This window comes from Cryptomeria japonica, chromosome 3 (genome assembly GCF_030272615.1).
Source record: "Cryptomeria japonica chromosome 3, Sugi_1.0, whole genome shotgun sequence".
Lineage (NCBI taxonomy): Eukaryota > Viridiplantae > Streptophyta > Pinopsida > Cupressales > Cupressaceae > Cryptomeria > Cryptomeria japonica.
In genome coordinates, this window is record NC_081407.1 from 749,941,751 (window position 1) to 749,957,442 (window position 15,692).

Here is a 15,692-nt window from a genome sequence, read left to right on the forward strand (position 1 = left end):
ACTGAAACAGGTACCCCAAGTCAATCCATACGATAGGGTCCTACTAAACAAAGCAAAACATGCCATTTCATAATTAAAGGTGAATACAAAAATTAAACTCGCAAAGCAATAATCAGAAAAGACAATATTTCCTCAAATTGATTTATTCATTACAAGTCGATCAAGTTTTCTACAAGATCTAAATCAGCTTACAATTATCTATCTCATCTAGGAATAGATTGTTCTTGGTTTTCTAACTCCTAAGGTTCAAAGCATCGAACAGGCAAATTAAGCCATAATGAGTTTTTAAACCAATTCATATTAATAAAATTCAGACGACCATTAATCAACTAAAATAAGATATTTAATCTCCAACAAAACATCATAGACATACTGGTTCAAAATCAATCTCTACAGATTCATAATTTTCAATCCCAGATGTACCATATGGATCATGGAAATATAAATGTAGAAAGAAAATCTAAATGGAGATAATCATTTCCAAGGCATATCGTTAAATTTCTAATGCCCAACGATAAATATTTCACTACTTTACAATTACTCAAATGATATGTTCTACGATAAAATTTAACATCATCAAGTAGTAATTACATCGTATTTCAACAGTTTTCCAATAACATTTTATTCTCTATTATTTTTAAACAATACTACCTCAAATAGCCAAATTCCCTGATCAGTTAGAAGGTAAGGTATTAATTTATTAGCTAAGATCAATTAGAGAATAATCGACAATATTAAATTACAATATTACAGTTGTAGAACTTAATTAGAAAGAGGGCAAAAGTCATGAAATGAAGTTGAATAACGATTAACCTATAAACTCCATTATAGAATTAATCAATATCCAACTGACATTTAACGTGATATTGCCACCCTAATCCTAATTAAGGACTAATTTCCACTTAACAATAAAAATAACATTTAACATATAATAAGCATTTTTTTTTTAACACAAAAAAAAAATTCATTAAAAATAACATCTTAAAAAAAACTAATTAAAAAAAAATATATTAACAAGGGCTAGGGCGGGCCGTGCCCTAACCCTAGCCGCTAGCAGGGGAAACCACTCGCGGGTGGCGCTCACGGTGGTGCCCGCAGGTGCCGCGGCGCCCTGCGGCCACCGCCGTGAGCCGCAGCCGCTGCGGGTTGCAGCAAAGGTAAGGGGCGAGCGGGGGAGGGGAGGAGGAGTGGGTGGAGCTCCGCTCCCCGCCCTCCAAACCCCAACCCACGGTGAAAAACACACGCCCAGCTCAGTTTTTACGCGATAAACACAGCGCTAAATAATATAAACACAGTTCGAAAATAATATAAATTTTCTTTATTTTTAAAAAACACAGTTCGGTTTTCAATAACCACAAAACGCCCACCACAAAGATTACAATAAAATTTTGATTTCAATGAAATTCGTTCTGGGTTCCCTAAATTCTCTGATGGTATTCATTCCCCCATACACAATGCGATTCAAACCACCCAAAAGGAAACATTGAGGGATAACCAAATTCTCAAAACAAAATTTCCAGCCAATTCAAAATGGACAATCACATTGAATTTTTTTTTAATAACAAATTCATTCCTTTCAACCAAAACAGCAAATTCTTTTGGCAACAGAAAAGCAATTCAGAATCCTACCTTCATTCGCAATCCTGGTATAGCTGAGGGAGAGCCCACCTGTCAGATCCAGCAACATCCCTTCCCAAAACCTCCAAAATTTCTTTCCAACCAAAATCCTCTCCAAAAATGTCCCTCCTCCAATTTTCCCCAAATTTTGGGTTATATGGAAGAGTTGACCAAAATCCAATTTTGGAATAAAAATTTTTATTTACAAATAATTCTCCAAACAATTCCTTTTTAAACTATCACAACAAATTAACTTGTTTTTCGATTAAAAATCAATTTTCTCATTAATCCAATTTAACCTTTCTGATTTAATAATCCAACAGAATACAATTAATCTATTGCGATAAAATGCAAGACTTTCTTTTTCAACAACATATATAAAATGCATTTAATATTCAAAATCAGTCATTAAATCGAATTTACTTCCAATTTAAAATAGGCAATTCATTAACAACGAAAATCGCATAACGAATTCTCGATTAAATTTAATCCATAAATCTCTAATGCATAAACGCATATTTAATCAAGATAATTGCTAAGGACTAATTAATCATTTTAACCATGCACACCGAGTACGCAAACCGAGAAGGTCAACCAAATAGACGACTCGCAAACCCAAACCAAAAAAAAAAGGGATTACCGACGACGACTGGCAATGCTCACTAGAGCACGACTAAGGTCAACTAGGGTCTTACGACCACCTAATCCGACTCTAAGGATTAAAAAGGTACACTCAAACCTGCAATTCCAGGTGAAGATGAACCTCGCACTCAAGTGGCATTGTACCTGAAATTTCCTGCAACCAAGAGTCATACATGCATGCATATATAAAATTTAATGAAAACGTTAGCTCAATATTAATACCACGAAATAGGTACACTAACAACTTGCATACAACTAGTGTGAAAACCACATCAATAGCTATGCGTTAATTCAACATCGGACTATAACATAATATTAAGATAAACTGATCAAGATTAAACCAAGGTTAGAAATCGATTATGGTAGGGGTACTACATACATACATACATACATACATACATACATATACATATATATGTTTGTGTGTGTGTGTGTGTGTGTGTGTGTGTGTGTGAATATACATATGTATATGTATGTATATTTATGCAAATATATATATATGTGTGTGTGTGTGTATATGTATATACCATATATATATATATGTATATATAAGTATATATATTTTATTGCAAACAGGTAGAGTAAATTAGATTGGAAAAGATGAATGTCAATAAAAATAGAAAAGTGATGGTTCTTTGATTTTAATAACCCACTCAATTATTTCAAATAAGATAATTTAATATAGGATAACATGTTAATATTAGAATTTGATCTGATTGTCACTTTAGAAAATATTCATGTATTTTTAAAGAAGCATGTTGTTAAAATGAATTAGGATATAGAAAAGTCATTGTAAATCATAGTTGAAAATTTTAGGATTTAGTTTATATATTTAACTAAAACTATAAGTTCTTAAGTGATTATTTTTCAAAAAATGCATTAGTTTAAAATATCTAAATTTGTAGATGCAAACAATCCTCAACAACTATGTGAGGAAGGTGAAAGTGCTTTAGTTTTAAGGCCACAAGAGACAAAAATGACTTGGCTTTCAAGTTTAATGAGAATCAAACAACTAATATTAATGAATGATGAATCCAGTAAAGTTGGGAAGGTTGTGTAAAGTATTTTGTGGGAGTTCTTTTCCTCTTGTTTATAATATATCATAGAGTGTGATTAGAAAAGTTGAAACAAAAACTCACATAAAAACAATTGTATTAGAGATTATATATTTATGTTCTTTTTCTACTATTTTCTTGTTAGTTTTTAAAGAATTTATAGAAGTTCAATTTTATGAATATCCAATCTCTACCTTTTATATGGTGTTCCATGAAAACCAATTTCTTTGAGGAATATACCAAATTTGTGTTTCACTTGGTGGTGACCTTATAATTGTATTTACCTTTAAGCTCTAAATTAAACCAAGATGACTTATTTTTAATAGGGTTTAGGCTCATTTCCTATTGAGGCAAAGTTGTAGATGTTAATGGTTCTAGTTTTCATTTGATGCAATTTTCCATATAACTCATATAAATCTAGTTATAAATAATGGATAGTAATTGGTGCATGTGTGTTATAAAAGATTTATAATGTTGGGTTATAGTCACATGCACTACATAATCACACACTACAACCTCAATGTAACAAGAAAAATTCAAAGGTCAATAACTATTTAAGGAGATCTAAAAGGGTGAAAAAATGCATGATATGATCATACACTACGATCTTATAGACAAAAAAGTATAATATTTTGATTAATATATTAAGAAACAAGTTCAAAGGTTGTGGCATAAAAGAGTACTATCCTCAAAGGAAAATTGTATGATTATAGAGAATATAATAGCAACAATATCTACCAATTTTGGTAGCATTTTTCTAAATAGTCACTATCTTATTACATGCTTTTGAACTAGCAAAGTAGTCCTGCATATCTACAATAAAGAATCAAACCAAACAACAGACAAAAATAATCCTTCTTTCTAACTCTAAATAAACAAAAAATAAAATGGGACATGACTCTTAAATATTCCTCAATTTCTTCTATATTGAATGGTGTTCCAATGAACAAAAAGTAACTAGCATCCTCCAATCATTAGAAAGTATCATAGGGACTTTTGGTTCGAGGAAAACTCATGACACGATAAGAGAGGTATGCATTTTTTAAGTCCATTTGTATAGATTTAATTATTCTTGTAATGACTTTGTAAAGTTGACATTTTGTTGATAGATATTCTTGTAACTTAAAACATAATTAATTGGTGGTGTCAATCTAGCAAATATTAATAGAAATTTTTTTTACTTGATTTCATATATATTTGGCTTATTAGAAATATCTTAAGGTTTGCACTCATATAAATTGTATACAAGTTGAAAGGTTCTAAAGACATTTCATCTTTAAAAAGTTTTTGTAGCGTCATAAAATTGCGACCTTGCAATGTTCGACCGCATTTGAGTCTTCACATTAGCGGATGAGTCCCTAAGCATGACTGGAGACCCAAGACATGCTCAAAACACCTGAAACTTGCACCTTGCATTGTTTCTTATCAGTGCCTATCCTAAACTAGGGTAGGATAGTGGCATGGGGCCCTTGTCCTTGCCCTATTTTGGGCCTCCCTTGACCTAATCCTGCATTGCATTTGTCAATTGCAAGCGGGTAAAAGTTTTCCTATGTCGGCCTAAGACAAAAAACAAGTTAAAAACCCTAGTTGGCAAGTATATAAGGAGCATTCCCCTCCTATTTTCATAAGGTTCAATTAAGCGGAAAATAAGTTCAATAAGTGAAATCAAGCATTCAAGCATTCAAGCATTCAAGTATTCATTGAGCATTTCAAGTCTCCTTTCAAGGCTAGGTGTTGCATTCAAGTCAAGGATTTAACCATTGAAGAGGAGATCTCTTTCAACATTAAAAAAATTCAATTCCACATATCCTTCCAAACAACTCTATCAACATTTCAATTGCATCCTTTCTTGAGGTTAACTCTACTTCAAACATTTCCTTTCATTTACTTGCAAGTATTTTTCATCATTTGGCTAATTCCAAACTGGGGTTTGACCTGAAGGAAAACCCCCAATCCAAAAAACATTCCCTCTCTTTTTTGTCTATAGGTTGTAAGTGTGCAACTGTAATTGCAGGTTTAGGCTTCATTTCCAGAGATGGAAAAACACTTTTTAGGGTGTAGATTTTTTGGAGTACCAAGTACACTTTCAACCCAGTCCCAGCAAATTTTTCTCAAATTCGCAGGAGAGCTTCATCTCCACATTTTATTGCTAATTTCAGGGGTATAGCTTCATCCCACATCTCTATCTCAAGATATAATCATTTCTTTATCATCTTTATACTTAGTCTCAATTTTCTTAATTCAACTTGTCTATTTTAAAATAGGGTTACTTTACTTTCCAAATTCATTGTCAATTCATTTAGCATTCAATCTCCTTCCACTAAGATTGGATCTAGTGAATTCAACCCCCCTCTTTTAAATGTAATGTGTGTGAGAAGTTGAAGGGAAACCTTTGTGAAAATTTCACTCCTTTCTTGAGGAGGGTAAAGCTTTCCACTTGATCTCCTCTCATCACCTTTTTATCACATTACAATTTTATGCTTGTCTCAAGTAGTTTATAAATTTACAATTTAATAATTTCTCTTATACATCAAAGATTCTATTGTTAGAATGATTTAAGTAGAAGATACGACATAATCATCTCAATGATCAATGATATTGTTGGGATCGAGGAAGTGAAAGGAAAATATGTAATTGATCTATATTTCAACAAAGTTATTATTAACCTCAACTTTCTTGCTAATGCAAGGACTATATAATTTGAAGACCACTTGTTGGAAAATAAAATTTTGTTTAGAAAACTCCAACTTTGCATCCCCCTTGGGACTTAGAGAGAAAAAAATTCAAAACATGCATTCAAATATGCTAGGGGGACACTTCAAAAGGGACACAACTTATAGCTTGGTAAGTGAGAATGTTGTTTGGAATTAGGTAAAAGGATGTGAATAAGTTTGTATTCACATGTAAACTTTGTCAAGTTTCGTCAAGTTTCTAAAGGTGGATTGAAAAGTATACATGTTTATACAAACCCTAACCTATTCTTGAGGGACCCTAAAACAAAAAATCTATAGATTTTTTGTTAGGATTACCTTGTACTCAATGAGGAATTGATTCCATTTTAATTGTTGTAGATTGACTCTCAAATCTGAACAACTTCTTTTGATGTAGCCAATTTAGAACATAAATGACACCATTAATAAAAACATGAAGCGAAACCATGATGGATCATTTTTTCCTTGACTATTTTTCTCCTATAATCTATCTCTACAATCCAAAATAAATTTTAATATCAAATTATACGAAATTACCCTTTTCTAGCAGTTTTTGACAACTCTTAGAACTTCCCATTTTTTTGGTATTTTCCAAATAAATCTAGAAAATCATTAGAAACTTTTTAATATTGAAAAACCATGAATTTGACACAAATTGACAACTTTCTAAACTAATAGAAAACATAAACTCAAAAATAAGTGAAAAATCAACTTTCTAAAATCTAAAATAACTAAAATATCAACTTTCTAAAATTTACTAAAAAATGGGAAATGCTCTTTTTGGAGCCCTTGCATCATTCTCCTTAATATAACTTGCCTCGATCTAACTTCTTCAACTCCCACTTTATAATCTAGGTGCTATCTATTGGTGACAATCCTTCCCACTGTACTAAATATCTATTCTGTTGACCTTGAAAAATTTAAACAACCTTATTGTCCATTATTTTTTCTTTTCACTCTTCTTCCACATGCATTTCATCTCTAATAATATTGGAAATTTTTTTTTACCTCACTCTCCTCCACTTCTATGTACTCTGATATTTGAAATCTTGAACATCCTCCAAAGGAACTGCTTCTAGTATTTCTTCACCTTCTTCTCTCTACATCATCAAGGCATAAAAGGAACCTGTTACCTTCATTTATTTGACTAATTCTCTTATAGACATCAATTTTTTATTTTTTTGTTCATCCTTGAGAGGCAATAAGTCATTTAATAACCATCCTTTAAAATAGTATATGTATTATTTCTTCCATCATGCAATGCCTTTCAGTCATATTGCCATGGTCTTCCCAACAACACATGGCATGCATCCATTGGAATGACATCAAACCATACTTCATCAACTTAGAAGTCTTTCCTATAGAGAACTTGATAAGGATCTCTTATCAACAACAACTTCATTACCCTTTTTAAACCATGAAATACGATAAGGATGAGGATGGTTTCCACAAAGCAATTTTAGTTTACCCAACATATTATCACAACGACCACTATCCATAATAACATGACATACCTTTAAACCTGAAGTGCACCTAGTTCAAAAAATATTTGTTTGAAGCCAAGAAAATTCACAAGCTCTTGTTTTTTTGTTAGTCTTTATAGGGATAATGATGTAGCTCGTCAAAACATAACCAATATAACAAAGAATAATCGGAAATAAACACAAGTTTGGATCAATTGTTTTGGATTATTCTTCTGCAACTCCAACCATTCTTCCATTACAATGAAAAAGTTCCTATTTTAAACCCTCACCAAAAATTTCCTTTTTGGGCAGTTTTTTACAAAATTTGAAAATTGCCATTTATGGAAATTTTCAAATCTATCCCAAAAATCACAAAATCTTGTAGAAATCAAAAAAAAATTCCTACGACACAAAAAACCAAATTTCTAATTTCATAAAGATTATGAGCTCATAATTAACTAAAAAACCAACTTTCTGAAAAACCGAAAAAGAAAGTAAAAGCTAATTTTGAGGCCTTAGATGAAGGAATTTGGCCCTGAAAATTTAAATTTTTGGAGGCCCTACCAAACCAATTTTGGTTGGCAATCCAATCAAATCCTCAAGGTACACGTCCATGTAAAATTTCAACCCAATCAGACAACCGAGTCAAAAGTTATGACCCCGCGAAGTCCTTGCATCAGATAACCATTTCTCTTCTCATCATTAGATTCTTCCCCACATCTAGTGAACCTTGGGATTCAATTTCTTCTTTTGCAATCTCAAATTGAGCTAAGTTCAAATCCATGTTGCTCTCCCTATTATCATTCTTGCATGTTATAGTTTGAGCATTCAAATGCCCTATGACTAGGTCTTCACCACAACTAAAGAAAATAAAAAAGCTTGCATGGGTTTTCAGACCCTCTACCACCATTATAATCTCTACCCCTCTCAAACCATTTTCCTCAATAATTTCGGATGTCGTGTTGGGTATCACCTTTTTTTTCTTCTCTCTAAGATCATTCTCCTTGATTGTAATTTAAATCACCTTGCAATGGTTATTGTGCCTCTTTTTCCCCCTTTATTCCTTTGGAATTAGTCTATTATGCTTTTCTTCTGCCTTTAAGGCTAATTGGAATGCTTCTTCAATACGATTAACCCCATACATACTTAATTCATCTTGGATGGAAATTTTTTGACCATTCACATACTTGGAAACCATCTACTCATTAGTTTCTTAGTGCTCCATATGAATGGACAATTTGTAGAACTCACATGTATAATCTTCTATAGTAGGAAAAATTATCTTTAGGTTTTGAAATACTCAGAAAAGAGTTTGTGCATTGTCTACAGGTAAAAACTTCTCTTTCAATTTTCTTTCCATCTTGTCCCAAGTTCATATCTTCTCCTTTCCATTTTGGATTCTTTATTTCTGCAAGTGATCACACTTGATAATTGCATGACCGGGCCTTAACTTGGTGCGTGCAAGTTTTACCTTCCTTTCCTTTGTCATAGAGTTGCACTCAAAAAAATTGTCCATACCAGTCAACCAAATTACTAGCTTATATAGTATGAGACTACCTACATAATTAGAATGTTCAATTTTACTTCCTTAAATATTCCTTTCAACCTTCTAATGCTCTCAGTATCCTTTCTTCAAAAGGCTAGGTGCCTTAACCATTCTTCTTCTTCATAATTTGTATGTTGATTTCGATCTCTTTGTCTTGTATCGTCATCATAATTATTTCTTCTTATTCCCTTTTTTGGTATCATTTGTCTAATCTTTTCTACTTGTCTCTATAGATTTTGCATATCTCTATGCATCTAGGCAATACATTTTCCTCTTTTGGTCTTAGCTATCTTCCAACTCAGGTACTAGGTGATGAAGCTAATTCAAAACATAAATGACACCATTAATGAAAACGTGAAGAGACAACATAATGGAACAATTTTTCCTTCAACGTTCTTCTCCTACAATTTATCTCTAAAACCCAAAAGAAATTACAATTTCATGTAATCTAAAATTACCCTTTTTTGGTAGTTTTTCACAACTTTCAGAACTTCCCATTTTTGTAATTTCCAAACTTATCAAAAAATCCATGAGAAAATTTATCTAAAAAATCATAAATTCAACATGAATTGTGAACTTTTTAAATTAATAACAAACATGATTTTGAAAAAAACTATTCCAAACTTATCAAAAAAGCCATGAGAAACTTCTACATATCTAAAAAATTATAAATTGAACATGAATTGTGAACTTTCTAAACTAATAACAAACATGAGTTTCAAAAAAACTAATAAATCAACTTTCTAAAATCTAGGAAATAACAAAAAATGCTCTTTTTGAAGCCCTTGCATCGTCTTTCAATGTAAAAAGACTACATATACACTTGTCTAGAATCCTAAAATTGCACCCTTGTATAATTTTGACCACATTGGGTCCCTACCTTAGCGTTTGCACCCCTTGGCCTTATTGGCACCTGATTATGGTCATGCCCCTCATGCATTGCATCTTTTTTTACTTTTTCTATACACACGACACCTTATCCTACCCCTAAATAGGGGTAGGACTAGGGCACCACACTCTAGTCCTAATTAGGACCAAGGCACCATGCTCTGGTCCCCTCTGATTGGGGTCTCTTTAAAACCCTTTGCCCTATTTCAAAATTGAGTGATAATTCTAGCTCTGTGTTGGCTCATGTCAGGAAATTAGCAAGCTTTTTGATAGGCAAGTATAAAAAGAGGTTTTCACCTCTAATTTTACATCTATCAAGCATCTGACAATCATATGACATCAAGAATTCAAGTAATTGAGCAATAATCAATCTTCCTTCAAGCCTTGGAGTAGCAATAAAGTCAAGAATCAAGTATTGAAGTAGACATCTTTCATCCTAATTCTGTTGAAAATTTCATCAAGCCCTAATTTTGTGTGGAGACAAACAAACTTCACAACAAGGTATATCATTTGATTTTTAGTCATTACCCAACATCTCCCTCAAAAGGAGAACCTTCCATTACAACAATTTCTATTATATTTATCTCAATTTCATGGTTAATTCTAAAACTAGGGTTTGACCTAAGGCAAGCCCCTATTACCAACCTATTTCCCTTTCTTTTTGTGTGGAGGAAATAGGTATGAAGCTATAATCTTCAAAATTGCCATTATTTGTAGAGACAAATCAACCCTCTTTGGCGTACAAAAAGTTAGGAGGACCAGAGTGAAGGACGCTCCAATCCCAACATTTTTGAAGCTTTTTCGGGGATCAAATCTAAATTTGTATATACTACTCAAATCCAGGTGTGTGACTCAATTTGATGACTGTAGCTCATAGTTTCCCAATATTTACCTTCATTTTTAGCACTTTTCCTAATTTCAGCATTTCAACTCATAAAACAGGAATCCCAAATTAATTAATCCAATCAGTATTCAATCTTAATAATTGCTGATTTTTTACTAAGTCTATTGGATTCCCCCTCTTTTGAATGTAATGATCCACTCAAGAAATAATTAGTGGTTCTCATCTCTCTTGGGGTGGAAACCTTAATTTTTCACCATTACAACTTGTAGTGTTGCTGATGTATTTTTCAAAGAAATTGTTTTTCTACACGGATTGCCAAAACTATTATTAGTGATTTAGATACAAAAAAATTTATTCACTTTTTGAGAGAACATTAGAAAATACTTGATAGAAAATTCAAGTGTAGTTCATCCTATTATTGGGAAAATGGTGTCTCAACCTTGCATTTACATGTGGTTACTATTTATACTAATTTTTAATTTGAGCACAAAATGGTTCGAAATTCTCTCAAAAGCTTATGGTTTGCTAGATAAGCATTCCGGTAAAGTTTCACACGATCACAACTACTTTTGAAGATATGAAAGTTTCTATTTTGGAGGGGTGTGATGAAAGGTTTAAATTTAATTTTGAGGACTTTATAGGCTCCAAAAATCCCTGAAAAGTGGGTATAAACAGCATAGCGGCTTACGAGATGACAGAGCACTTCACGGGATTTCCAATGCTTTAAACAAAACTCATCAATCGAGCACACGGTTCACAACTTATGGCCTCTGAAAGTTTGTACTCCTGAAATAGGAAATATAAATTGCATCAAACACATTAATGAGTTGGAAAAGGGAGGGACACTTGTTGATGTGTGACACATCATATGGCATCTAGAATAGAGATAAGGTCGGCTCTAATTTATTGGGTGGTTTTAGCACATGGTATTGTAATACTGTTTGATGGTTTCTTGTATTGCATCTACTATATCTGAGGTGCATGAGATAGAGCTTCTGTGTAAGAGTCTTATGGCGATTGAATTATCTTTGAGTCTCTTATTAGTGGTACTCCTATGAAGAGTTTTCTATACAAGTATATTGTAATATGTTATTGATTTCTGAATAATATATTGAGCTGCTTTTAGAGTGTGGGGTTTTTCTCTCGAAAGGGTTTTCCCCTTGTAAATCACTGTGTTGTGGTATGCATGTTGTTGTGTCAATTTTTGTTGTTATTATAACTGCAGTAATGATCTATAATATTTTTTGCATTACCCTCCTCTCAAGGTTAGTGTAGGAATTTGTTCCCCTACTTAACTTCCTTATAAATGGTATTAGAGTTTGATCACCTTTGGCTTCAGTTGTGGGTTGTTGTGTTTTTGGAACTAATCCATATTTGAGTGGGAGCTTGTGCCAAAGACACTTTTGATCTTGTTGTAGGAATTTTTAGATGGCAATTTCATCGAAGAGAATAGATGTGGAGAAATTTAATGGAAGTAATTTTGAGATGTGGAAGCTAAAGATGAAAGATTTGTTAATAGATCGAGATTTGTGAAATATTGTTGATGCAAATGTCTCAAGAACCTCAGATCCTATTGCGGCTACTCAATATAATCTTGTGGACTGAAAAGCCAAGGGTCTAATCAGATTGTGCCTGACAGACTCTATTCTAATCAATGTCTATGAAGATAATACTTCAAAGAAGTTATGGACGAAGCTTGGTGAAATGTATCAATAAAAATCCTTATTGAATTAGATTTTCTTGACCAATAAACCATGTTCCTTGAAGATGGAAGAGGGTGAACGAATTGCAAACCACCAGGAAGCATTTAATATGCTGGTGGCTGTATTTGTTGGTGTTAAGATGGACAAAGAGGAGAAATGCCATATCTTGCTTTGTTCTTTGCTTGATTTGTGGGATTCTCTTGTTATGGCTATCAGTAGTAATTTTATTATTTTAAAGTTTGAAGATGTAGTGGGTACCCTACTTAGTGAAGAGATGTGGAGGAAGGTATCCATCAGTTCTAAGGAAACCCTAACTATTCAAGGGAGATCTAAGGAAAAAGGCAAGAAGAATGAGAAGTACAATAATTCCAACTCTAAATGGAGATCGAAATCTCTTGGAAAGTCCAAATTCATATGCTAGAATTGCAGTAAACCAAGTCACATCCATAAGGACTAGAAAGAAGAAAAAAGGAAGAAAATGAAGAAGTTTGATTTTGATTCCAAGTCTAAGAAGGAAGATGGTGATGCATTCATTACATCTTTGGCTATTCATGTAGGTAATCATGCATGGTTAATTGACTCAAGTGCATTTTTTTATATGACTTCCAATAAAGATTAGTTTTTTGAATATGAAGAATTTAATGGAGGTAAGACATACTTGGGTGATGATTCACATTTAGACATTGTTGGTTGAGGTAAAGTTAGAATCAGGTTTTTTTTATGGTAGAATAAAAATGATTATTGGTGTGTTGCATATCCCTGGATTAAAATGAAATTTGTTATCTATGAGAAAACTAATAGATGCGGGTGTGTAGGTACTATTTTCTTATGCAAGATGTAAGATGATTAAGGGTTCTATGGTGGTTGCTAGAGGTATCAAGTTTGACACTTTGTATAAGCTAGAGGCATACATAGTTGAGTGTAATAGAACTTCTATAAAAAAGTAAATCTATGGATACTTCATTGAAAGATTTGAGGGTTTTGCCTTTTGTAGATGGACATGGCTTTTTGGTACCTAAGAGTGCTCTTTCTTCTAAAGAAAAGTTACCTGCAAAGAAGACTATGTTATAGTACCAAAAACTTGCCCACATTGGAGAAAAGGGTATGAGGACCTTGAAAAATAAAAACCTTGTCGAAGGTTTGAATGATTGTAATATTGAATTTGATTTCTCTGAGCATTGTATTTATGGAAAATAAAACTGCGTTTAGTTTTACTTGAGTTCTCATAAATCTTGTATTATTTTTGGATCTTATTCATTTTGATGTGTTTGGTCCTATATATGTTCCTTCGATAGGAAAATCCACATATTATGTTTCATTTATTGACAAGTTTAGTAGAAGGACATGGGTATACTTTCTAAAGAGTAAATCTAAAGTTTTTTGTCAATTTAAAGAATTTAAAGAAATGATTGAATTGCAGGCTGGAAAGAAAATAAAATGTTTAAGGACAAATAATGACAGTCAATTTTTCTCTAATGATTTTGATAGATTCTGTAAAGACTGTGGCATTAATAAACATAAGACAACTCTGCATTCTTCACAATAGAATGGAATTGCAGAAAGAATGAATAGGACACTAATGGACAATACTAGGAGTATGTTGAGTGGTGCTGGTCTAGAAAAAAAAATTTGGGCTGAAGTTGTTGCCATTGCTTGCTATCTAATTAATAGGTCTCCTACATCAACTCTTGTTTATAAAATGCCTATGGAAGCATGGTCAAGTCGCATGCCTTCATTGAGACATCTAAGAGTTTTAGGTTATGAGGCATATGCACATGTGCCAAAGGAGAAGCAAACAAAGCTAGAGAACAAGGTTGTGAAATGTATCTTCATCAGTTACAATTATGGTGTGAAAGGATACAAGCTTTGGGACCCTGTTGCACAAAAGGTAATTCATAGTAGAAGTGTTATTTTTTGAGAAATTAAGTCTCATTCTCTTACATTGCAGCTAGAACAAACTAAGCAGGAAGATGTGATTCAATGCCCTTCTACACCTGGCAAAGTTGAATAAAGACCCCTTGATAGGCAAGAAGCTGAGGAGAGCTCGTCTAGCTCTAAATCTTAAGAAGAGGAGGAAGAACCTCTAACTCAACTTGTTTGAAGGTCTACAAGACATAGACAACCACCTAAAAGGTATTCACCTGATGACTGGAGATGTATTTTTTCTTTGAACACTAATATGGATGAACATAGATCTGTAGAAGAGGCATTAGGTATGAATAGTGCAAAATCTTGGAAGATTGCTACGAAAGAAGAAATGCCGGCTTTGAAAAAGAATGATACATGGGATCTTGTACTATGCCTGAAGGACAGAAACCTATTGGTTGTAAATGCATGTTCAAGAAAAAGTTTTGTTTATATGGAAGCATTGAGAAGTATAAAGCCAGGTTGGTTGCAAAAGGCTACTCTTAGGTTGAGGGTGTTGATTATGGTGAGATATTTTTTCTAGTTGCAAAAATGATATCCATTAGATTTTTGCTTTCTATTATTGCTTCTGATGATTTAGAGGTTGACAAAATGGATGTGAAAACTATTTTTCTTCATGGTGATTTGGAGGAGGATATTTATATAACACAACTAGAGCACTATATGGTGAAAGGTAAAAGTAATTTGGTCTATAAATTGAAGAAATATTTGTATGGCCTCAAATAGAGTCCTAGGATGTGGTACCATAAATTTGATGGTGATCATTTTCTATACATTTCATTGTATGTTGATGATATGTTATTCATTGGTAAAGGGAAAGGTAAGATTTCAGATCTAAAGTCTCAACTCACTGCTAAATTTGAAATGAAAGATCTTGGTGCAACAAAGGACATTCTTGGGATGGAAATTAAAAGAGAGAGTGAATACAAAGCTACAGTTAGGCCAGAGTAAGTATGTGAATTCAGTTTTGTGGAGGTTGAACATGTAGGATTGTAGACCATTGTGTGTTCCTTTTATAGTTGAAACAAAATTATTTGTTGTAGATTGTCCTACATCCCCATTGGAGATGGAAGACATGAGCAGAGTGCCTTACCAAAGTGCAGTTGGAAGTTTTATGTATGCCATGGTTTGTACTAGACAAGACATTGCCCAAGTAGTGGGAAATATATGTCTAATCCTTGTAAAGTTCATTAGGATGTAGTCAAAAGAGTCTTCAGATATTTGAAGGTTAACTTAGAGTATTCTTTGTGTTATCATGGTAATTTGGTTGGAGACATGACTTCCCTTGATACTCATG